The 25914-nt window shown below is 42.0% G+C and overlaps 1 protein-coding gene and 1 non-coding gene across 3 annotated transcripts in view; both read right to left on the bottom strand.

The window, feature by feature from the left end:
• The window catches only part of SNAP25 (synaptosome associated protein 25), a 75396-nt gene that overhangs the window by 29026 nt on the left and 20456 nt on the right, over positions 1-25914 (bottom strand). The window lies entirely within an intron of this gene.
• On the bottom strand, positions 24541-24613 carry TRNAA-UGC (transfer RNA alanine (anticodon UGC)). Its single transcript has one exon. It is a non-coding gene; the product is annotated as a tRNA-Ala (tRNA).

Raw genomic sequence — 25914 nt, 5'->3', positions numbered from 1 at the left:
TCCTATTGTTACATTTTATTATTATCATTTATTACATTATTATTACAATTACAGGTAACCAGACTATGCTCCCTCCAGAGTCAGTCAGCCCCTTCCCTCCTTCCCTTACTCCTTTCTTTCTCCTGTCTTATCTTCCTTCCTTCTCAGATATTTATTGAGCACCTGTAATGTGCCAGAACAGTGTTAGGCACTAGGAGGATATACTGCTGAACACGACAGGCAAATTCATTGCCATCACAGAAGCGCAGTCTAATTGGGAGGACGGGAGTGAAAGAAGAGAATTTTAGATTACTCAGTGTGATAATAGTTATATTAGGAGACATACCATGAGTGCCCAGGGGTCACAGCAGGCCTCCCTGAGGAAATCATGTCCCCAGGACTGGCCCTTCAGAAGGAAGGAGGTAAAAGGCCTGAGGAAGGGCTCCAGATGATAAGTATTTGATATGATGAAAACCTTTCTGTGTGTAGCACAGTAGTAGAAGGCATGGGCCCATGTGGCTGAGATGTACAACTGTGCCCTGGAATTTTTCCTTACTTTTCCATGGTAGAGCATCATCCCTGGGAAATGTCTGCCCATTTTTAGTCGTCATTGCAAAAAGGGGGTGCCATGTGGCTAGAGATGGCTCATGAGCTATAGCAGAAATGATGTGTGTTTCTCTGCCAGGTCAAGGATTTCAGAAGCAGGCATTCCTTCTCTGCCCTAGAGGATGGCAAGGCCATAAGACAGCAGGAACTGAGCCTGCTGAATTCCTGCATGGAGGAAAGTTGACGATTCACCAGAAAGACGTGAACCCTTATATGAGATAACAATGCACTTCCACTGTAGTGCACTACTGAAAGTGTGAGTGTTTTGCTTTGTTTTGTTATAGCAGCTGGTGTTAGACTAATTAACAATGGTCTGAAGAAGCTTAAAAGTGGAATAGACATATTGCAAGGGAGCATGACTTCCTAGCTGAAAAACACAATTGTGTTTGTCCTTCCATTAAAAATTGAAGCTGGGAGAGATTAGATTTAGGGTTTTGAGGCAAAATTATGTTTAATTATTTCGATTATAATTATTGCTATTATTATTTATGTAAGAAGGAATTTGTGCAAAAATAAAATGAAAACTCTTCATTAAAAAGATCAAGAACCAGGTGAAGGTACAGCTCAGAGGTAGAGTGTGTGTGCTTAGCATGTGCAGGGTCCTAGATTCAGTCCCCAGCACCTCCATTAAAATAAATAAATAAACCTAGCTACCTGCCCACCCCCAAAATCTCCAAATGAAACAAAATTAGGGAAAAGAAAAAGGTCAGGAACATACTCATTGGGAGGCAAGGGAACCACAGTCCAGAGAAGCAGGCCCTCGATGTGAGCCTGGGGGAGAAGGACCCCTGATCTTTTCTTCCAGGCCCGCTCTGTTCTGCTTTCTCAGCAGTTAAGGTTGAATTCCTCTGGGATTTTAATTTAGTGTATATTATTAGAATCTTTCACGTTATCACTCTTGTGACATAACATACTATCCAGAGTTCCCAGTTAGGAGGAACCCTACAGTGAAACTTCTTTGCTGTTAATAGATTTCACAGTTTTTTTCTACCCAATGATTCTTGGGCAAAACATCAAATATGAAATCATGTAAAAAAGGGAAAAAAATACCCAGAGCTGCACTCTACTCATAGTATTAAAATAAAAGGTAGTAAACTTGTGGAAGGTTAGTTTTATGGGCAGTCTTTTAAAAAACTGACTGGGCATTGTACTGTAAGCCTGACAATTTTCACACACCTATTCTGGCCGTCAGAATCTGTACTCATGATATGATGTAGAGTTTAAATGCTTTGCATTTTACTTAAACACAGGTCCCTTTATTTTATTTTATTATTTTATTTTATTTTATTTTGCTTTATTTTATTTTATTTTTTCAAAGTACTTATTACACACCCCAACAGACCAGAATGTGAAATGCGCTCCTCAATATCAGCTGCCTTCACACGGTGGCTTCAATTCATCAAGGAGTTTTTAAGGGAGTAACCTCGTTTCACACACACAAAACTGAAAGATTCAGCTGAAAGCATCACAACATCCGGCCTCACCTGTCTCAGGATTGGCACCACTTCCATTTTAGAAATTAGGAATTTAAGACACAGGCATTGGAAGGAATTTCTGCCAAGTCACTCCTGAACCTTAAAATTAGCAGAAACAAGATTCCTGTTTTCCTCTGAATGTCTGGGATCTGCCATCCAGGATAAAAAGGCAGACCCGTGGAAACCCTGAGTAGATTGTGGGCAGAGCTTTGATGTCCAAAAGACTGAGCTGGGCTGTTGGCTCTGGCACTCAGTTGCTGGGTGACTCTGGGCAAGTTTATCACTGTCTCTGAGCCCCAATTTTCTCAACAGGGCAAATAATACCAGTTTCATTGGCTTGTTGAGGGGAATATATTAGAGAAAGTTCTGATCAACCTTGTTTGTAAGGAGGTAGGGGCTTAATATTCAGAAAGCTTTGCTCATTCAGGATACGCTAGTACCCTTTGCTAAGAGTGGAACAAATCCAGTATTTGCTAATTAGCTTTCCTTTACCAGTGGCTGGGCAGGAGGTATGCTGCTGTGGTGCTGAGCACCCATGGAAGCCGGAAACTGGGGAAACCAGCAGACTGCCTGAGCCTCCGGTCTCCAAGCAGCACCTCTCACAGGATTTCCACGTGGAGACAAACAAGAGCGCCTTCTCACCCAGTTCTCCATCTTCACATTTTGCTGCTAGGTTCCTTGAGGGAGCTTCTTTCTTCAGTCTAAGCAAGCAACTGACCTTTCCTTTTAAAGAGGCCAGTGTATTGGAAGGCAGAGGTCTGTGTGCTTAAATACCTGTAGCGCTGTTGCTGCTTCCCCTTCCTCTACATCTGTTTGCTGATGGGTGTGCTCTCTCTCAGTTACAGACACACGCATGCACATGCACACATGCGCACACACACACGTGCACACATGCGCACACGCATGCACACACACACGGACACACACATGTGCACATGCACACAGGTCTTATATGTTTCCTTGGCAATCTCCTCTCAAAGTTGCTATTCTCAGCCCTTGAAGAACAGCTGTAGGCACCCCCCCCCCCGGCTCCAAGCTGACCATAACCGATAAGGATCTGGCTGATGGACAGTTGGCAGAGTGGCAGAGAAGCCATGTGTAGACACACATCTTGTTTTTATCACTTTCACGGTTCCCCCCCTCCCAGGACCTCCTACACCTTTGTCCTGCTCTAAAGGGTGGTGGGTATGTCTGTGGTTGGGAGGAGGGCCAGTGAATCTGACAGTTCTCTAGTGCATGGCATTTCAAAGCTGAAAAAGCAATGGCCACTCACCTAATAAGAATGGGGGAGCGCAGGCATGGAATGTCCCTCCAGATCCTCTGTTCAGATGTTTATTGCTAGTATTAGATAAATCGTCCCTACAAACCCAAAACCCGTGCGTATTAGCATCCGAAGAGACAGCACCAGAATAAGGATGCTGATTAGCAGTAATTTCAGTAGCTGAAAGGATGTTAATTCATCAGTAAATGGAATTTATTATCTAAGTGTCATACAACACTTCACTCGTATTAGCACGTAACCTCCATCCTGTGTGTTGCCCGAGCTAGGCGTGTGGCCTCAGCCAGCAAAGCCTGCTTAGTAAGTGACAAAATTAGAAGCAGAACCACACGAAACTATTCCCTGGGGCTCTGATGGAAGGCTTTTCCCCAGTCCATTAAGGCCCCAACAGTATCCCTTTAATTATCTCAAATCACCAGTGTTTAGCGAAGGGCCTGGCCCCTAGTAGGAGTTCAGTTTACCTTGACTTGTTGAATGAATGAATGAACTGTTCTGACACCCCCAGGTGGCATTTGATGTTTCCAAGACAGCAGTTTTCCAGGTGTGGTCCAGGGCAGTGCTTCTAAAACTTCAGTGGGCATCAGAAACCTTGCTGAAACAGATTGCTAGGTCCCACCCTCAGAGATTCTGAATCAATTGGTTTGAGATGGGGCCCTTTCAGGTTACAACAGCAGAGCCAGAGACCACATGCTCTCAAAGCTGAAAATATTTACTCTCTGGTCCTATACAGAAAATTGTTGCTGATCCCTGGACTAAATAAAGTTAATCAGAAACCCTTAAAGCACTTCCTGTCCACAGGGCACTGTGGATTTGCTATAGAGAGATACAAGGTGGATAATGTTTTCCTTTCTGTAATTGTCTGTATTTGTCTGTAGAATTCCTGTTGCCTGGTGCTTCCTGTGACCATATTTTGTGTTTCCTGGACCATATTTTAAAGCAAGAAATGATGCATGGAGTAAAGCATAAAAGTGAATTTGCTTTTGATTGACAGAGTTTTAGGGTTGCAAATCTGATTTAATCCATGTGATTAATCGCAAGGCTCTGGGATGCCCTTATAGCCCCCATAAAGATTCCTCATTTTCATGATCAGCTGCAGATCAAGGTTCCCAGCATCCACATCAACACCAGGCAGTTTGCGTCAGAGATAGAAACTGGGCGGTTTGTATTTGAGGGTCTGTCACTGTTGAGATATGTGGTACAAAGTGGGCTGGTTATCCCTTAATGTCAAGTGTAATTTGTAAAGCTTGTCATTCTTATTCTGCATCCAAGTCTATGTGAGACCCACACTGGACACGGGGCCGATGGGCCCCAGAGAAAACCCTTCCTCCGTCATCAAGGGACTTAGTTATTTACACGAATTAGGCTAAGACTGCTTTCTCAATGCAGAGTCTGGACTCAAATATGGGGCTAGGACTCAGGAAGACTTGATGAGTATGGATATTTGGGTGTGTGGTTTTGATGCACTAGGTTGACAGAGACATGGTGGCTATTATGCTGGGGACATTGGCTATTAGTGTGAGTGTCATAGGGCAGGGATGTCATGGAAAAATGTAAGGAGAGTACGCCCTGAGCTAACATCTATTTCTCTCCATGTTTCACACTTTTATTAATAAACCAACAAACCTATAAACATCAGTACTTATCAGCTGAATTATTATAGAACATTGAAACCTGCATCTTTGTGTCCCCACATTGCAATCATTTGAGCAAAGCCTCTGTAGGACAAATCTCTCTTCTGCTGTAGACCTTTGTCTGCTTTCTGGTAGAGATATGCTTTCAAATTCAACAGAAGTTTATTAATGACTCACTATGGTCAGCAAAGCCCAAAGAAGAACACAGGGATTTTATAAACTAACTGTGACAACCCTCCTTAATTATTGATAAAATCACACTAACATTTATTGTGGGCTATTCTTTTCAGGGCACTGTTTTAAATGTTTTTCACATAACATCTAATATAAACCTTAAATGACACATGATATGCATACTATTACTATCCCCACTTTGTAGATTAGAAAATAAGCTTAGAGGTAACTCTCTACTGACACACGGATAAATTTCATATCAGGAATTTGGGTCATTTTAAAAAATATATTTTCAAAGCATATTCTCAAAGTAAGTTGTGTGGATATTTTACCTTTTAATTAAAAACTGGAAACTTTTATTTTTAGTTTCATTTCATTTCATTTAGTTTCATTTTATTTTTAGTTTCATTTAGTTTAGAACTGGAAAATAATAGAGTGGTCTGATAGGTACATCTCAAGTAAATCCCAGCTTTTGATATCATTTATCATCTCTACCTATGTTTTTAATATCCAGTTCTTTTCTCCTTACCTTTATTCTTATTTTATTTCTCTTTTCTTCCTATGATGTGCTACCGTGTTGTCCTTTTCATATCTTCTTGAATTGGCAAAAGATTCATTTTACATTTTTTTCTTGTTCTTGGTACAGTGTACTACTTATTGCTATAAATTGTCCTCTGTATGTAGAATGGTCTTTGTTATTTCCTTCTAAATAGTTTAAAGTTTGTTTTAATTTCTTCTATAACTCAAGAGTTATTTGAGAATATGACTGTGAAATTTAAATAAGAAGGTTTTTTTTTTTTTTTTTTTTTTTGGTAATTTCTAACTGTATTTTCATTATGGTCTGCTAAGGTGGCCCATACAGTTTTTGATTTTTGAAATTTGGTGAGATTTCCTTTACACCCTAACCTATGGCCAATTTCTGAGAATGTCTGTGTTTGAAAACAGAGTCTTTTCCATATTTGACTCTATCTACCTACCTACCTACATCAAGTGGAGCTGAAAAGGAAGGTTTGTTATTCAAACTCTCTGCAATCCTTAGTTATCTTGATCTCTTGATTTTTATGTATTCAAATTCTCCATAGTAACTATAGCTTTATCAATTTCTTCTTATATCTCAGCCCATTTTTGCTTTTTCTGTTTTATAGCTGGGCTGTCATATATGTAGACCCATTTATGGTGGTTAACCCAGCATATACTGTACCATAAAATATTAAGAAAAACATGGTGGGCTGAAAAAAGGCTGACACCTCAGATCAAGACGGCCTCCCAAATGCTGGACAACCGCGTACTTGCATTTCTAGACGGTTTTATCACAGGACTGCCAGAGTGGCCCATCGGATGCTTGCAAAGCCCTTCAGCCTTACTTGATGCTGCACTTGGATCCTCCCACTCTGGGTGCATAAGAAGGACTTGTGGTTTTGTCAAAAATGCAAATTCCAGCCCTATCTTTATAGATCTGTTTCCACAGGCAGTGTGACTGGGAATCAGGCATTTTAATCAGCAACTGAAAATTTTTAGGTGCAAGGAGACCTCAGACCTTGCTAGTGAGAAGCCCTGTTGTGAGCACTTGTGATTTAACTGTGAACCAGTAAATGGACATAAAATGGATGAGAGACAGTAAATCAATTCATGCATGAGCCATTTTCCAAACCACTACACCCCACCACATTCCTAAATGGGACTCTATGTTTGCACATCTGGATATATGAGCAGGTACAGTCCTGATCTGGTTTCTTTTGAGAAGGGAAGTCTGACTTCCCCAATGAGCCCCTTCCCTGGGCTATTCTGAAATTAATGACAGCATGACTGACAGGCAGCTTTGGCTTGGTTCTTGTTTTTTAGGGACCTGGGTCAGGGGTGGCCTGGCATTTCAATTCAGCCAGCTTTGGCATCTCTTAATTGCAACAGAGCAGCCAGCCACAACCAACACTGATTAGGCCTAAATTTCCCCTTTTCACAAATGCCAGTGTTTTCCTTTTCTGTTTTGCAAATGTGGCCAAATGGGTATTTAGCACTGAGGTTTGTATTATGCAACAGTTCCTGATTGTCTACTTGGGAGCCAGGCATGGAGGAATCACTGACCAGGAGAGAGGGAAGGGCAGAACTGACCCTCATCTCATTTACCCTGATCATAATCAAAGCAAACCACAGTAACTGGTTCGTCCATTTAACCGATATTTACTGAGTGCTCCAGTTAGTGCAGCCACATCCGGCTTGGAGCTGGAGGGGAATGGCAGCCTCTAAAGAGTGCCTACATGTAGGAGATCTAGCTGAAAGCCTTTGCTTTTAGGTCTCTACCTCCATCTTGCCTTGGGAGAGAACTGATGAAAACGTTTGTATCCCAAGGTACCTGGCTTGGTTCTTCAGAGAAGAATGAGGTTCAGTAGGACTAACACTTGGCCACATGAAAAACAAAATGCCCTAAATAAAATGATTCCACTCAGGAGTGCTTGAACAGATAGAATCCAAGTCCAGGCAAACAGATCCTCATTCTCAACAAAACAAACTCTTTCTGCGTCCACATGAGCCAATCAATGGTCAGAAGGAAGCGGCTGTATGTCCTGGCTCCCGACAGCTTGCCTGCGGTAGTAGATGTGGTTGGGGCTCTGCTCAGCCCCCTGGGATGTCCCTCACTTGGTTCCATGTGGTCGTTCCCCAATTTCTGTGTATTTCATCCTGACTCACGTATATGACCCTCTTTGTAAGACCACCCTAGCGGGGCTTCAGCTGATCTGTTAGAGCTGCAAGTCCGTGGTCTCTCCAGGGCAGACCCCTAGCTGGTGACTTGCTGGCACAGGAGTACAGAAGCCCAGCTTTTCTTGCCTTCAGGTGAGATACACCATGAGGTGCAGTGGACGCTCCACAGGTTTCCTCAGGGCCATGCCAAAGCTAGGACCTCACCTGCAATTGCTCCACTGCCCGGCTTCCCCTCCACCTCGCAGTCCTGCTCCTCCCTCCCCCATTTTGATTTCTCCCAGAAGCAGTTTCTTAATAAATCACTTGCATAAAAACCCTTGTCTAAGAGTCTATTCTCTGGAACCCAACCTAAGACCACTTCTCTTGACTTGTGAGCTATATTTTATCAAGAATGGATGGCTATATACCACATACTGAAAGGAATGAACAAATCATTGCACTAAGAAAGTGGGGGAGAGAACAAAAATTCCCTGTATTCCCAGCCATGCCAAACAACATGGTAAGTCCTGGCTGGAAGTAAGGACTTCCATTGGATTTGAAGACTCCGCATCCAAAATATCACAGAGTGGCTAAATCTTGTACGTTATTGGAGCATCTTCCTCACAGGGGGAAGGACCATTCAGAGGGTGAAGTAGTTTGTTTGTGATGATCTATATGGGGTTTAGCAAAGAATCAGTAGTGTTTGCATTGCTAAACTGCGTTGTCTTCTGGAATCCACATCTTTTAACTCCCAATCCAAGGCTCATCTTTTTAAAAATTAATTAATTTATTTAAAAACCTTTTTTTTTTTTTTTCAGGGGAGGTAATTAGGATTGAACCCAAGGCCTTGTGTATGCTAAGCATGTGCTCTACCACTTAAGCTTTATCGTCCCCCACTCTAGGGCTTATCTTAAGGTATCCTTGAAACAGCAAATATCAGAAAACCCAAGAGAGAGGGACTTGTCTGTGCTCACTGAGTGTTTTCAGAACGTTTAAGAATAATATGACTAAGGCAATACGCCCTGTGTTCTCCTACTGTTGATCTGAGGCAACCACTCTTTTTTATCTACCATGATACCATCCCGCCATTAACAAAACCAAAACTCTAGTTTCTTCTGGCTTAGGTCTTTTTGGTGGGTACTGATCTTGGTGTAGAAATTTTCTCTCCTGAATTAAAAGGAGGCACATGATCTATATGGGGTTTAGCAAAGAATCAGTAGTGTTTGCATTGCTAAACTAACTGAGTTTTGACATTTTCTATTATTTTGACTTCCTTCTGGAGACATGATGAACAACTTAACAGGCAAATGTCACTGCTAACCATGATTTCTGTTTTCCTAGGAAAAGTGCTCATGGTGAAGACACCCAAGGCCAAGTCCTCCACATCACAGACCCATTATCCTTGTGAATAGTTAGTTTATCCCAAACCCTAGGCTTCTTTGCCTTCTTCACAATTGAAGCATAAATGCACACCAGATTGTTAACTTACTTAATCTTTTTAAAAAATTGATTTTAATGGACTCATCTTTCAAACGTAGCCTTGTTCTAAGTGATAAATCCATAAAATCAGAGGTTTTATGTGTTAGTTATATTTTCTTAATGGACATTAAAGTAGATATAAAACTATTCAAATTTGAAAAACAAAGTATATATATCATGCTCTTAAGCTCACTTGGAAAGCCATCAAGTGTGTTTGTGTGTGTGTGTGTGTGTGTGTGTGTGTATGTGTCTGTGTGTGGTGTGTGTGTACTCAGTCCAGATCTATGTCATTAGCTTAAGGCTTAAATTTTGGCCTTTATTCTGCTTTGGTTAGGGAATTTTCTTGCCCACTGATTCTCATCCGGAGAGCTTGTTAAAACTCAGCTGGCTGACTCAGTAAGTGATTCAGGAATAGGGTCTGATAATTTGCGTTTCTAGGAAATTCTCAGGTGTTCCTGCCGCTGATGCTTAAGGGAACACACTTTGAGAATCACTGATCTGATCTGACTAAGAGATCACCTGAATCCTGCCACTATAATATTTTTGCAACTTCCCTGGATAAGCCTTTTATGCAAGGTGCTTCCTGGAGTGTCCAAAAGAACAGAAAGATGGAACATTGTATTTGTAGAACAAGTTGTCCAACTAGAATTGTGTCTTCTTTCTAACAAATACTTGCGTGAAGGGAAGACTTCATCCTGAGACTTGTCTTCCTTAAAACGTAATATCTAGTTTCAAAGTCATGGGAGATGAGCCCCACAACTATCATCTACTCTAACTACTAGAGACTGAGTTTGTCCATGAAATAATTACTGAGAAATACCAAATAGTCAGGGGACAATTTGCAATAGACTCCAGGGGACAAAACCATCAACAGTGGGGAGAAGTTATAGGAAAACAGAGTTTGGCCCAACAGGGAAACTCGGAGCGATCTGTCCAAAGTCTGAGTTGAAAGCCTTGGATGAAGTGAGTTGCTGTTCTCAGAAATATTCAGGGAAAGGCTAGTGGCCTATGGTGAACAGAGTCAGCTAAGAGAGGGGACACTGGATCAGGTGATGTGTAAATTCCATTCCAAACCTGTGGTCTCTGACTCTGTAAGGGAAGTCAAGGTGAATTTATGACGTTGATGCTGCAAGACCAGGACCCTTGGAAGAGTAGGGTCTTCGTAGCCACAGCAACTGGGCTTCACTGATTAGCTGGGCAAATCCTTTAATATGACTCCTCAGCATCCCCTTCTTCCACAGGCAGTCATGAAGATGAGGACTTTGATGGTCCTAGTTCTGCCTTTTGAGAAAGGTTTGCATGCAAAAAGCAACACTACCTGCTTCTCTGTATTAAAGCATCCATTGTGGGTAGAAACAAGAAATACAGTTCCTACGTGGACAAGCTTCCAGGAAGGAGATGATTCATTTGCAAAGTCAGCTTCATGGAGGTGAGAGAACCAGAAAGTCCAGCCTAGTAGTTATTTCTTAGATTAATTGACAATCTCATATGAAACATCATAGGCATATGCTCTGGACTTTATAATTTTCACCCCTGATGAAGATAATGATTTTTTTCTTCTTGACCTGAGATAACAGTTCTGTTCTAGCTCTCCCTGAAGCAGGCAGGACCTTCAAACACAACCCCACTCCAAACATACCCATCGTGGACCAACCTCCTGAGCCTAAGCTAAGAAACTCACTGAAAATTATTTGCTCTAGAAATGAATTCACAGCAGGGTTTCTTTAAATAGCAAAGCTCCTAGCTTACATTCTAGCATTTTACAGATCATTAAGTACTTGACAGAGAGGGTGTGAACAAAAAAGAAAAAAAGTCTGGCCAAAGTATCAGGCGTCTCAGCTGAAGGCAGAAGATCTCCAAATTATGGTAAAGTGTCTCTGAAGTGATTGTGTAAATCTGGGAACTGAAGACTGACTTGTAGAATTAGATTTACCCAAATCTCCAGCTGCTTATGATAAGTAACTTATGTGTCTGTAACTACCGCAGTGTATATATATGTATATACAACTGACTCACTATGCTGTATATCAGAAATTAGCACAACACTGTAAATACTTCAATTAAAAAAAAAGAAGTTAATAGTAAGTCAAACACAGAGAATTAGGTAATCTTTGGGTGCGTCCCTTAGACATGCATCTATCTTTTTGCCTTATTTCCAAGTTTTGGATAATTTTTCTTAATAATAGAAACTGGTGAGTCTTCTTTCCTTGGGCGCTCTGCCAGGAAATTTGTAGCAGCCTCCAGATGAATTCCTTTTGCTTTGGAAGGCTGAGTGCTTTCTCCTAGTGTGCTTAGTAAAGAGGAGTTTTAAAAAAGGTTCTCAAATCTGGGGTGGGTGGGGAATTAAAATCTCCCGAGGAGCTTTAAAAAAATCCAGATGACCAGGCAACACCCCAGAGCAATTCAGTGAGAATCTCTGAGAATGGGTCTAGGCAGCAGTAGGTATTAAAACTCTTCAGGTGATTCTAATTGCAGCAATTCTGGGAACCTCTTTTCCAGGGGTTTGGGCAGAAGGAGGGAGGGAGGGATGAATAGATGGAGCACAAGGGATTTTTAGGGCAATGAAATTATTCTGTATGATACTCTAGTGGTGGCTACATGTCATTACACATTTGTCAAAGCCCAAAGAATGTACAACATCAAGAGTGAACCCTAATGTCAACTGTGGACTGTGGTTGATAATAATGTGCCCATGTTGGCTCATCGATTGCACCAAATATGCCACGCTGAGGAGGGAGGTGGAGGGTAGGGGAGTATGTATGTGTGGGCGGGGAGGGCTGTGTATGTTCTGCTCAATTCTGCTGTGAACCTGAAACTGCTCTAAAAAAATAAAGTCTATTTTAAAAAATGTCCTTCAGGAGGTGGATGGTTAAACGAACTGTGGCACATCTATGCAATCCAATGTTATTCAGTGTCAAAAATAAACCAGCTCTCAAGCCACAAAAAAGAAAAGACTAAGAATCACTGTTCTACTTAGAATCAATATGTGTCTATGTCTATAAATAAATTTACCTTTAAATTAGAATCATACAGGTATCTATATTATCCTGGTTCACTAATTGTATTTTGAAAATTTTCATTAATCATTAAATGTTTCTCAAATGCCATTTTAAAGACTACACTGTATTTCATCATATAAATGTGTTATAATTTATTTGGCTAATCTATTCTTGGACATTTAATACTGTTTTCTTTCTCTCTCTCTATCTCTTTTTTTTTTTTAACCATTGTAAGTTAGACTACCGTGAACATATTTACATACAAATTGTATCTGCTTTTTTGATTATTTCCTTACAAGGGACTTCTGGAAGTGGATTTGTAGGTCAAAAAAAAAAAATGTTTTAAAGATATTTGAGACCTATAACCAAAATAGCTTCCTACAAAGTCTTATCAATGTATACTTTTTAAACTGATGATTTCCTTAATTTTTTAATTTATAAAATATTTGCATATTTTCATAACAGTTAAAAATTATTTTCTTTTAGTCTTTCTCAATGTCATTTTTAGTTTAACTTTTTAATCCAGCTCGAATTTATGTTAAAATATATAAAGAGTTAAAACTCTAATTTCACATTTTTTCCAAACAGGACCCTTTTCAACATCCTTTGTGGGATAATTCATTCTTTCTCCACTCACTTATGTGAAATAAAAGATGTAGGTTAGTTAACTGCTTGGTAATGGTTGATAGACTCTCAGATGCACGTGAAGATTTAAACTACTAACAAACTATTTTGAGTGTATTCTTATCTCAGTTTTAACCATCACTATTTCTTAGAGATGTCTAGTTCTGGTTTTAACTCTCATTCACTTTGAGAACACTTAGGTGTTGAAAAGCAACTCAAATCTCATCCTCCCTAAGATGGCTTTAATCTGTCTGCAAGCGGCTTGTAGCTTTGCCAATAACAGGCCTGCCTACATCCATCTGTTCTACTTAAAATTTTCTCCCTCTGTAATGTTGTTCAGACCTCTGCATTATCTGTGAAGAAAGGTTTTTCTACATAATGGCTCAGATTGACTTATTACCAATTCTGAATTTAGTAGGGTCCATTTTCATATATTTTTGTTTACATATACTTAATTATTTTTAATATTATTTCTATAATCATTATAGTCTCATTGTTTTGCGCTTAATAGCCCTATTTAAAATCATTAAATGAAGCCTGAAGTTGTAAAGCCACATTACACAAAAGAAAAGAGGCCAGAATTTTTAATTATGCTCAAGAAAACAGAAACATTTCCGATGACTGCTGGATACAAAATCTCTCCGTCCTATCCCACTAGACTCCTCTATTAAACCACAGGAAAAGTAGGCTCGCCTACCCAGTTTCTTAATGAGTTGTACTTCGTGAGCACTATTACTCGTTGTGAGCTTTGTTGAGTCTGGCGCTTCTCCTGTTTTCAGGCATTGGACAGATCCCTAGTGACCACATGTTACAAAGAAGAACAGATGACCTCAGTGGATTTCCATAGCCCTGAGAAGGTAGAGGAAGATGTGAGTGCTAATTGTTCCAGAAACTGAAAATAGCTTACCCTGTCCCATTCGTCCTCTCCCACCCAGCCTCTGTCTTTTTTTAAAATTTTTTTTATTGAGTTATAGTCATTTTACAATGTTATATCAAATTCCAGTGTAGAGCAAAATCTTTCAGTTATACATGAACATACATATATTCATTGCCACATTTTTTTCGCTGTGAGCTACCACAAGACCTTATATATATTTCCCTGTGCTACGCAGTATATTCTTGTTTATCTATTCTGCATATGTCTTGATCAAGCAGTTATTTGCTCAGTTGAGGGATACACACAAGATGGTGGACGAGGACTAAAGGTGTCCGCTGTGGCCAGGGGATCAGGCACATTTGATGGCCCTTTAAGCAAACTTAGAAGTGCTTCCCAGCACCAAGGAGTCCACGTGAGACCATCCTAAATTTTGGAAACCTGGCAGGTTGGTGGTCATTGTCTTTACACTCACCCAAGGGCCCACTTGGAATTTGTGATTTGGCAAATTCCAACAGGCGAACTATCAGGTCTTTCTCTTGCCAAGAGATATGGGCTGCCCTGATGTCATTTCAAGGACCCTTAGCTGGCAGATGGCTGGGCTGAGGAGCCCCACTGAGTCTCAGCAAACTTCTTACTTCAAATGAAGAAACAGTCGAAAGCCTCAGACCCCTGGCTATGGCTGAACTGAAGGAGGAAGCGGAGGGAACTTCCCTGGGGTCAGGGAGGCACAGAGCAGGCTGTGCCTGTTTGGGATAAGTTCCTGAGGCTCTGGGCTTGCTCAGTGCATGAAAAAGAACCTCCAGAGATGTAGGCCCGGCTGGAAGGCACTTTACCTTCAGGACACAATTTTATTTTCCTTAGAGGGTTCTGGATGCTTCTTTCTTCACCCAGCACAAGCCCCAAGCCTTCCTACCCTGCTTCTCCTCCTGCCCCCGAAGTATTTACAAAACATGTAGTTCAAGGTGGCGCCCATTGCTCAAAGCAAGCCCTGGTTTTGTAGGAACTTCAAAGCAGGACCCTCCTTCTTTGGGGTTCCACAAGTTCAGGGCATAGAGACACCTCTCTTCTGGCAGTGAGTGTGAGGAGAAAAGGAGGTGGTCCTAGACTGGCTTCTTCCAGAAGCCAATCTTGAGTCAAGAATCTGTATGCAAGGGGTTTATTGAGGAAAGGCTGTCAGTGGAGACCAGGGAGGGAGGGGAGGAAGTTGTCTGAGGGAAGAGGAAGAGGCCAAGCAAGACAAGCCCATCCTGAAGGGAGTCTTGGAGCATAAGACATGCATTAGAGTGTGTGCTCCCTCAGGGCCAGGGACCTGGCCTTTCGGACTCCCACGTCAGTCAGTTATTGGTAAAATCCGCTGGTTGGGGCAGGAGAAGACCCCCAGGCATTTCTGGGACTCTGTCCGGGTAAGGCAACTCTCAAGGGGTTACATACTGGCAACCCTTTGTGTGGGTGGAGTCACAGGCTGTCTTTAGCAGCAAAACCTGCAGAAGCTGTGCAAAGGGATGGGGTAAGGGACCCAAAGGGATCCAGTGGCAGACCCATAGGGCCTGTATGGGAACCTCTGGGGACTGATCTTCTCGCAGCTCTGGGTGGAGCGGTACCCCAGAACCAGAGAGACGTCACCTTGCCAAAAGCAGGTGGTAAGCCATCTGTGGGCTCTGTGGGAACACGAGGCACATCCTGCTTAGGGAACCCTGCCAGTCAGCAGGGGGACAGCCTGGCCAGGTCACTCCAAACCTGCCTGGCTGGGCCCTTTGCAATGTCAACACCTTTTCTCCCATCCCAGGGTGTGCGTGACACGTAGATCTCAGAACTTTTTGTGTCATTACATGTATGTGCAGCTGTCAGACACCTTGTGCTCATAACACAAATACACTTTTGGAGTTATTATTGAATGACACCCAAAAGGGGGAACTGCATGTGAAAATTACATATTCAACCCTCCTCACTCTGAGAAGTTCAACAACACTCATCAGTTTTGCAAAAATGTCCAAGACCCTTGGCTGCTTAGCCACTCATTCAAAGGCCCTAATAGTAAGGGAATAACCACTGAGCACTGAGTATCTGCTAAGCCCGGCTTAGACCCAGTGTAATGGTCCCAGCAACTCTGTGAGGTGGTTATTGTCTCCATCTTACAGATAGGAAACCAAGGCGCAGGGGTATTAAGGGAATGGCCCAGGGTTCCATAGCTAGTAAGCAGCAGAGTTGAGATTTGAAGCCAGAGAAACTGAATCCAGCCTTCACCCCTGATCACTGAATTACAGCCTGGTGGACCGACAGCCCTAAGAGCTTACGAATAGATTCCGGATGTGAAGAAGCCAGAATTGTATCAGGATTTGGCTCAAGGCCTGGTGAGTGAATTCTGCTTTAAAAGTTCGATCCTGCTTTGGTGCTCATTCAACTCTGCTCATAGTTTATAGGTGAGGAGTGAGAGATGAGTTACAGGGAAGGGACACAGTCAAACTCACACAGTTCTTAGGATGCTTAGAGCCTCATTCTTGGTCTGTAGTCTCTCTATCCACCATATTGTCTCATTCAGGCCCCTCAGGTACTGTTTCCTTAGAAACAGTAATTAAGAACAGCGAACATTTACAAGGGCCTCACTGTAACCTGTATCAGGTGTTTTGCTAAGCGTTCCACTTGCTTTGCTTTATTTAATCCTAGTTATAGGCCTACGACATAAGAGAGTATTGTTATCTTCATTTTTTTCAGATGGAGAGCCTGAGCCTTAGAGAGATTTAAATATTTTGGCCAAGGTTACACAACTAGCAAATGACTAAAAAAATTCCCTTTTATTCTAGAATTAGTTGCTTTAATTAGTGTCAAGAAGAATTATCCAGAACTTGGAAATAAAGCAACAGGATCATCACATCCTTTTATATCATGCTGGAGAATTGTCTAATTGGCTCACCCAGTGATTAATTTTCTAGAGGAAGGTGCCTTTGTTTGGCTTCCTATTTTTGGTTTTTCTCTTTTAAAAGCTTTGTAGAGGCATAACTGATATACAATAAATGCACATATTTGGAGTGTACAGTCTGATACACTTTAATGTCATATGTACATCACCATGAAACCAGAACCACGGGCAAGGCAATAAATATATCCATCACCCACCAAAGTTTTCACTGTTTACTCTCAGTTAGAGACCAGACTGTTAAGTTAGATGGTGCTTTATAGACAGTTGAACAAATGACTTTGTCCAGTAGGGATGCAAATGACTTCTCTTTGGTAAAAAAGATAATCCCTAGTGTTATGGTTTTATTGCCCCATAGGACATTATCAGGTTTATACTTAATGAATTCATTCTAACATTCCTTTCCTGACTGTTTGTATACATTTTTGCTCCTCAAACACTGTGAATGAGCTGTCCCAGTTGATTGGTCCTCTCACTGATGACATAAATGAACCTTTGATGTCCACACTCCTTATACGTTGACAGGAGATTCAAGTTTTTAACTCTTTGGAAATTGTACTTTGCCACTACTGAGTTGGCATGTGTGTGTCCCAGAATGTGTCAGTGTATCCCTGTGCCCCCAGGCTCTTCCAGAGAGCAAATCAAGGCACATATTGTCTTATCCACCTAAGGATGGTAGAGCTCTAGAAGATTCTAGAAGGTCATGGCAGCCATGAAGAAAGCAAGCTTGTGATTCTCACTCATTCTTATTCGGCTGGGGAAGCAACCTGGCAAACACAAGTGTACAGACAATTTGCACCTTGAGTCTCTCCAGTTTCCTCTTCTGTCCATTCCCTGAGATGAGATTTCTTTTTCTGTAGATGCACAAATATCTAAAATTTCCATAAATTCGCTTTCTAGGAGGCAGGTATTATAAGCAAACGGGCTTTTCTGGGCCCACTGTGCACTTAGCTAGAACCTCAAGGGGATGGGATAGAAAGGAATAACAAAATAGAAAGAAAAGGTTGGCCTGCTTTAATCACCAGTGCAAACATGGCTCCCTTCAAATAGATTTATGTGTTCCTTTTTGGAGGTAACAGCAGGTTTGTTTAACATTTTCCAAGGAATCAGATCTCACGCTTATTAGTCATTGCTCCCTCAGGAGCTGCAAACCTGATAAGAATGCTTACCTACTTACTTTTACCCTAATCCTCCAAATCCCTGTTATTTCATTTGCCATAATATCACCTCTCCACTCTGCCTGGCCTTCTTTCCACCCAGCTGTCAGAGTTCAGGATAAGTGGCATCTCCTGGAGGAGGCTGGTGGCCTGTTCCCAGGCCCCCTCTGGACTCCAGTGTGCTTTTAGGGGTCCTGTCCTGGTATTTCTCACCTCACACTACACTGGCCTCTTTATGTTAATCTACACCTCCTACTACCCTGTCACGGGTCCTCAGAGGGCACCCTTTTAGTCCCAGTGGCTAGCACACAGAAAGCATCTGGTGACAATTCCTGAGGACAAGGATCAGAGTTCACACTTCTTTATAATAGTTTTTGTTTGATTTGACTCTGGGCTCTCAAACTTGAGTAGGTACCATACGTGTTGTTTAAGTGTTTCCTGCAGGTTTTGGTATCAGTTTTCCTTTGGTCATTGAAGGCAATACATCCTCAATTAATGTGAGCATGCTAATCTTTACTGGAGAGTTCGATGAGCGATTTGGGAAATCACACATACACACACACACACACACACACACACACACACAGACACACACACTTACTAACTGACCTCAGCATCATAGAAGGTGGTGGGAAGGATTAGGGGAACATGTTAAGGTTTCCTTTTCAAAGGACACAAAGACCACTCTTGGCCATTGGGTATCATTTTGGGGGGGTGCCTAATGCACCCAGAAAATATAGCCTTAGTGATACTTATCAGGGACTCTGGTTCTAAGTAGAAGGAAGGTGACCAAAGTCCCCAGAAAATGAAATCCTGAAGCCATACTTTACATTCTTCTGCTCACTTAGACCCAACTAGCTCTTTTAGAAATGCTCTGGACATCAGAACCGGCTCTATTTCAAACCAGTTTTTGTGGATTTTGGTTGAAAAAATAAGTTTTAAAAATAAGTGGTTTTCTGAAGAATATGAGTTCCCTAATTAAGAAAATATCATTTTTTAAATGTAACTATAGAAACAGAGATCTTGAAAAATTCTTGCAAGTTGAGGTCATTTTATTTTCTCCTTCTTTAAGAAGGACTTTGGCTGAAGGAGACTAGCTGGAGTGTGGTCCAGGACTGGCAGCATCTGCAGCTCCAGGGAACTTGCTGGGGATACAAATTCATGAGCCCCATCCTAGACCAGCTGAATAGGCAACTCTGAGGATGAAGCCCAGAACTTCTGTTTTAACAACTTCTTAAGATGACCCTGATGGTCATTAGATGTGCAGACTTAAAACTTTCCAGAGGGTCAGTTGTCTTTCTTGGGAAGCAAATCAGTCAGTTCTGCAGGGTTCTCAGTAGACCAGGGCTTCTGAAAATTTAGCTGCATCAAAATCCCTGGGAGAGCTTGTTAAAACACTGGGCTCCAACCTTGGAGATTCTAGTCCAGTGAGTTTGGGGTGGGGCTCATGAATTTGAATTTCTATCAAGCTGCACAGTGATTCTGCTGGTCCCTGGGCCACACTTTGAGTAGCAAGGACAGACAGACATCCAGAAAGGTAGGAGCTAATCTTACATGGCTAAAAAAACCACACTCCATCTAGCCAGAACATCATCAAGCCTTGGAAATCACAAGGTTTTTGTTTTTCTCTTTGTAAGAAACCCAGTAAAATATTACTGGGCTCTGCTGTTTAAAAATAGCACAGAAGGCTTTGGAGCAGATTCCTTTCTGTAGCTTCAAAAGGCAACATCTTTGTGCAATTTTTTTTCCTTTCAGATCTTTTCTTGATGAGGACAGTCACTTAAATATCAGTACGTAGAGGGTGGTGGGAGCAGGGCTCATAACACTGGCCATCCAAGGGCTTCCCGGCTGGAGCCCCTCACCAAGGAAAGGAAGGAATAAATGAATGAATGAATGACTGCAATCTCCACATCTCACATTAATGCCTGGTTCTCCCAGAGGCTGCATCTGAGTTCTGAATTATCTCCTTGAGCACCAAAACCTCACCAAAAGAAAAGCGTGGCTATACAATGTGGTGAAATTCGCCCTTGTTCTTTGTTTTCCATTAAAGTGAACTGAAGGGGGTATAATATAGAGCTGGCCAGCTGTGTGTCCATGGCCTGTTCACTGGACCTCTCTGAATGTCCATCCTTTCATCTGTGAAGCAGCATTAACAGGACATACCTGGATGCCACTGTGAACAGAACTTCTCAGGGTGGTTCATGGACCAGCTGCATTAGCATCACCTGGAGTCTGTTAGAAATGCAAATTCTTAAGCCCCACCCCAGAAAAACTGAACCATAATATCTGGAGGGGTAAGTCACTAAGTTTGGGGGGTGGTGGTGGTTATTTGTTACCCAGCAAAAGCTAACTGATACACTGGGGCTACATCAAGAATTTGCTATAGTGTCATCATTCTATTCTTCCTTCCACATCCAGCAGTCAAATTTCTTTTTACTCTTTTATGTTAGGAGTTTTATAGACAGTTGGACTATCAGTATGAGTAAGCAGCAGGCAGCAAGTAGAGCAGAAATAAAGCATGCTTGGAAGGCACATCAGTAATGGAAGGTGCTGTCTTCATATCCTTTAATAAAAGAAAATAGGCCAAGAGGAAAAAAAGAAGCTTGACTTAATATAAATTTTTCATATGGCATCTCAATAACAACCAGCCATTCTATTCTTAGCCTTTTCCTCTATTGTAGCTGAAATTTATTTCCTGTTTAATGTCTATCTTGGTCTGAAAGGGAATATTAAAGTTGTGGGCCAGGACAGGAAGGATGTAGCTGGGAAAGTGAAATGTTGGCATCTCATTTCTTTCAGGAGCCTGAAAAAATAAATCGATGTAGGGCTGGACCCAGTTGTCCCCACCAATCTACCACTATACCACTCTGCTGATGACTATCAATTAATGAGACTTTGGTTGAAACATTCTGGGCAGAACCAGGGTGTCCTCTGTAGCTTCACCAATCCTTTAGGGAGTAAGAAAGAGCCTTGCTTATCTGTTGGGAAATTGCCTATTCTTTTCTAACTGTTAGGTCATATGGATTTTAATTAGATGAATTCAGCTCTCTTGAGTGCCTGGACGCATCGCCGTTGACACACAGTTGACTCACAACATGCCAGGTAACGTCTTTGTGTGTGATAATCCCCACCACAACCCAATATCATTTCTCTATTTAAGAAACTGAGGAACCGGAAGGTTAAATAGCTTTCCCCAGGTCTGAGGCTGGAGCACCCACCATGAACCCTTATTTTAGATCACAACCAGATGCCAGGATGCTGCCTGGGACATGGTAGATGTTGAATAAATATTGTGTCTTACTGACCATGTGATCCCTAACAGGGATGTTACACCGAGGGGCTGGTGAGCATTCCTGGAGAATGACTGTTAGTGATGGGTATTGACTGAGTCTCCCCTTCTACTGCTATCTTTCCCTTTACAGGACCACTCTTAGCATATCTACTCTTTAAGGGGCCTATGAAATTCTTTATAGCTTAAAAGGTGGTAGGATTCGGTAGGAAGTTCAGGAGACTTGTCTGGAAAGTGAGTTTTTGCTGCAAGCACACAGTTCTCGCTTGGGGCCTGTGTGCACTGTGGATGATGGCTGGGGTATTGGCGGAAATTCTGGGCATGGTAGGTATCAGGAGCACTCCCGCTCCTTCCCCCTACACACTTGTCAAAGTGGCTTGCCTCTTTTCTTTCTTCTCTATAAGATGTTTTACCTAAACATCAAAATTTCTTGGGCTCAGCTGGTAGTTTAGTCTTCAAGTGCACTTTGCTCTCCCTCTCAATAAACTGGTCAGCTTCTTTCATCGCTTTCCTTCCATCTTCTATTCCCATCCCACAAACCTGCACAGATGTTCACAGAACACACCCACCTACCATCCTTTCTTTTGCTCTCAGCCAGGAAAATTCAATGTGAGACTCTGTCTTTGAAATAGCAACTGTTCAGAGTCAGCTCAGAGTCAATATGGCCCCAGTGAAACCACTGGAGCTCTGAGTTTCCCCTGCAGGCTTCAGACCAAGCAGAGTCAACAAGTCAAGCCTAAGATGAATTCCAGTGTGCTCCACTAAATAATGCCAACCCTCGAGGACACTCATGACCTGGGCTGAAGGGCGTGCAGCTTTGACGTCTCAGATGTCGGTAAAGGTGTTTAAAATTTCAATCGTGTTGTGAATTAACATACTTTTATCCCTTGCCAATTTTGGAAGCAGAAAGACAATTTTAGATGGGGAGAAGACAGGACAAAGGATTTACCTGTGCTCTTGAGGTTTCAAATATGGCTGCAGTGGTAAATAAGCAAGTTACAGCACCTTCTCATGAATCTATTTAACTGTAAATGTATTGAAAAAACACATATTGAGCACGTACTGTGTGGGAGTTGTCAGCGTGCGTATATGAAAGATGAATAAGATAGCACTCCTGTTGCCAAGAAGTTTGTAGCTGAGCTCAGATGCAAGAATATGGAAACATCCCCAGGGCGGGTGAGGACCTAAATGCAATACTTTGAAATGGACACTGTCCAGAAAATAGTACTTTTTTAAGGCTTCCAGATTCAAATGATTATTCAGTCTCCCAAAACGTAATTTAATAGCTCATCTACATTATCACAGTCAGAAACTTCCTTTACGTTACCAAACTCCCGACATAAAAATGAAGGAGAGCAGATTGACAAAGACAAAGCATGGAGATGTGTTTTGAATGGTCCAGGTTCTTTTACGCAGACCACCAGCTTGAGTTATTGAAAGTGGTGTCCTCTCCACGCCTGTCTCCCTAAAATCAAAGACGTGCTGAATTTTCCCAAGTGCACTTCCAACATTTGAGGAAGCAAGAGAGAAAGTGAGAAGGCAAGAGAGGAGATTTCCTATGAAAAGGATGCTTGATGTCAGATGGCTTTTGAGGGAACCAGGAAGTTCCTTTCCATACATCCCTGCTCCCCTTCCCCTATCCCACCTCCCTCACTTGCCTGGTATAAGCTTACTCAAGATTTCGCAGATGCTTCCTTAATTGGGCTCCCCTCCCCTGACCAGGTCAGGCCCCATTTTAAACAGTTTCACAATTCTCTATACTTTTGTTTGTACCGAGGAGCAGAGTGTAGTGGTTATAAGCATGGTCTCCAAAGTGAGACCACCTCAGTTCAAATCCTAGCTCTGCCATTCTCTGGCTGCATGCCTTTAGGCAAGCTGCTTAACCTTACTGTGCCTCAGTTTTTTATCTGTAAAATGGGGATAATAGTATTTCCTATGTCATATGCTTTTTATGAAGACTAAAGGAGTTAATATTTATGAACATGATTAGGACAGTGCCTGGCATAGAGCAAGTGCTAAATAAGTATTCATCTGATAAATAAACATAGTGGAATGAGTCATTTAATATGTCCCTTTCAAGTATAAGTTCCAACTTATTGTTTGATGTCACTGAGGTGAGTTATTGTGGCACTAATATCTGATGCACAAGGCTGGAGTGAGGAAGGTGTTACTGCTCCTATTATTACTACTGTTGGTAGTTAAAGTTTATGGAATAGGTACTCTGTGTCTGACACTGTAGGCAAAAGTTTATGGTCATTATCTAATTTTATCTTTCCAGTAACTCTTAAATACGCTACCGATACTCATTTCTCAGATGCAGAAATGAAGGCTCAGAAGGGACTAACAACCTGCCCAAGGTAACATAGCCAGGAAGTGCTGGTTCAATGGCAGGGCATCTGAGGAGTATGCCAAGTCCTGGATTATTTGAGAAGTTTACACAATGGTGACTGGGACCTAAGGCAAAGAGATGGGGACAATATGGTGACCATGGATATGCGCCTCTCAGATTTTTGCCTATAGGTGAGGTTTGAGTTCCACCTCCCCACAAACACACACATACACACACAAACACCTTGGGAGGTGGGCTAGACTCAGTGACACATTTCCAAAGATAAGAGTATGGAAAAGGGGAAAATAGTAACTTTGCAGGGAAAAGAACTGGAAAGCACTACCTCGGGCAAGTAGTGAATTATAACATCATCAGTAGATTTGCTGTAACCTTTGACATGAGATGATACTTCACTTCTGCCATGTTCTTTCCAAAACCCCATAACCCTGTCTACTGATAAGAACTACAGCAGACAAGCACAGATTGGGGGACATCTACAGGGTATAGGGGGCAATGCTCCTCAAGAATGTCAAGGTCACGAAAAACAAAGCAAGAGAAGGAAACTGTCACAGACCAAAGGAGACAGAGGAGACATAACCATTAAATGCAATATGGCATCTGGACCAGATCCTGGAACAGGAAGAGAACATTCATGGAAAAGCTGATAGAATCCAAATAAAATCTGGAGTTTGATGAACTGTAATGTCAGTTTCTGAGTTGAGACAAATGGGTTCACATGTACAAATATGAAAAGGTAAGGTGTTAACAATGAGGGAAATTGGATGGGAGGTGTACCATCTTTGCAACTTTTCTGTACATCTAATATTATTCCAAAATTAAAAAGCTTATTAAAAATGTTTTCAGAAATTGTCATTTGATTGGTTTAAGATACAGCCTGAGCTTTGGAATTTTTATAAGATCCTAGGGGATTCTGATGTGCAGACAAGTATTGGAAATGACTGATCCACATTCTTTTTTTTTTTTTTAATAACATCACTTTATTTATTATTATTATTTTTGGTGAGGGGAGGTAATTAGTTTTATTTATTTAATGGGGGTACTGGGGATTGAACTCAGGACTTCGTGCGTGCAAAGCACACGCTCTACCACTGAGCTATACCCTCCCCGCCTGATCCACATTCTTAAGAGCTACTGATTTGAGCAGTAAAGCCAGTTTCTTTTAAGCAAATCACAAGGGGCAGCTGCGTTAAGGTGGCTTTACTCCTGAGCTGCTGCTTCCTTCTCTGTGATCACAGTGCAGTGGTTCTTTCTGGAACAGCACTCCTTGTGAATTTACTCTCACATTTATTCTCAGAAACAGAATCATTTCTCTTTGGTGGGAGACTCTAATATACTGGTTAGGTGGACCTAATCCTAATCTCCTATTATTTTGGTGAAAAGGGTCTTCAGACATAACCTCTGTAGAATGAAACTAAAATGGAGTCACTTATGCCAGGGACAAAATGGAGACAGTCAACGCAGGCACATTAAGGAACCATAACCTAGCCTTACAGGAATTTACATCTCTTCTCAGAAATCAGCAAAGGATACCAGCCAATCCCCAAACTCCAGGTCTGCTCATGCCAGCTCTGATTTCCTTGTTCCCCTGACCCAGCTACTCTGATCCAAATAAGAAGACCACTGGGCAACCAATCAGCTAAAGATAAAGCCAAATAACTCCCACATCGATCCCATAAAAATCCTTCCGTCTGTGAACAACTCAAAACTCATTGCTCCCGGGGTCTTTTGCAGGTCAGAAGTTTTGCAATAAACACATCCTTTTCCTTTATTTTATTCAGGGTGCTGAGTTTGGTTTTTGACACCTTCCAGCACACAATGAATTTATTCCTGAGGAGCTGGGTGAATGGACCATCTGGACGTAAATCAATTCCTACTTTAAGTGCACAGTGGGAGCTGACTAATGGTTTTCTGAACTGAACCTGTGGACAATGAGAGGTTCCTCTTGTAATAGACCTCCCATGTTAGCTCTTTTTTTTTTTTTTTTAAATTTGAATCCAGTATTTTCTGGCAGCAGGGTACTTCATAGCTGTATCACCTTCCTCCCTCAATCAGAAAAGTCATGGGAACCAAAATGGAAGCTGGAGTTGCCCTGCCCAGGTGCCAGTTACTCTGTACTGGCAGAGGCACCAGCTCCCAAGCTGCCGAGCTTGCCGTGGCCCATAGGTTGCAGCTGTGACTTCTCCTGAGCCCTGATGTTGGCTGACAGGGGCTACCTCCCCTGAGATGACCGGGGGTTTACAAGGCCCTACACCCCAGGCTGGCCAGAGGCTGATGATACAAAGCTACCTCCTTGCTTTAAGGCAGGACAAACTGTGATTCAGTCCACACTCTAGAGCTTAAGATCAGGCTGAGACTAGTCCCCGGCTGGGATCACATCCTTGCTGGGCTCTTTGTCCTGCCACATC

Source organism: Camelus dromedarius, chromosome 18 (genome assembly GCF_036321535.1).
Source record: "Camelus dromedarius isolate mCamDro1 chromosome 18, mCamDro1.pat, whole genome shotgun sequence".
NCBI classification, from domain to species: domain Eukaryota; kingdom Metazoa; phylum Chordata; class Mammalia; order Artiodactyla; family Camelidae; genus Camelus; species Camelus dromedarius.
This window is presented reverse-complemented; position numbering and strand designations above follow the sequence as displayed.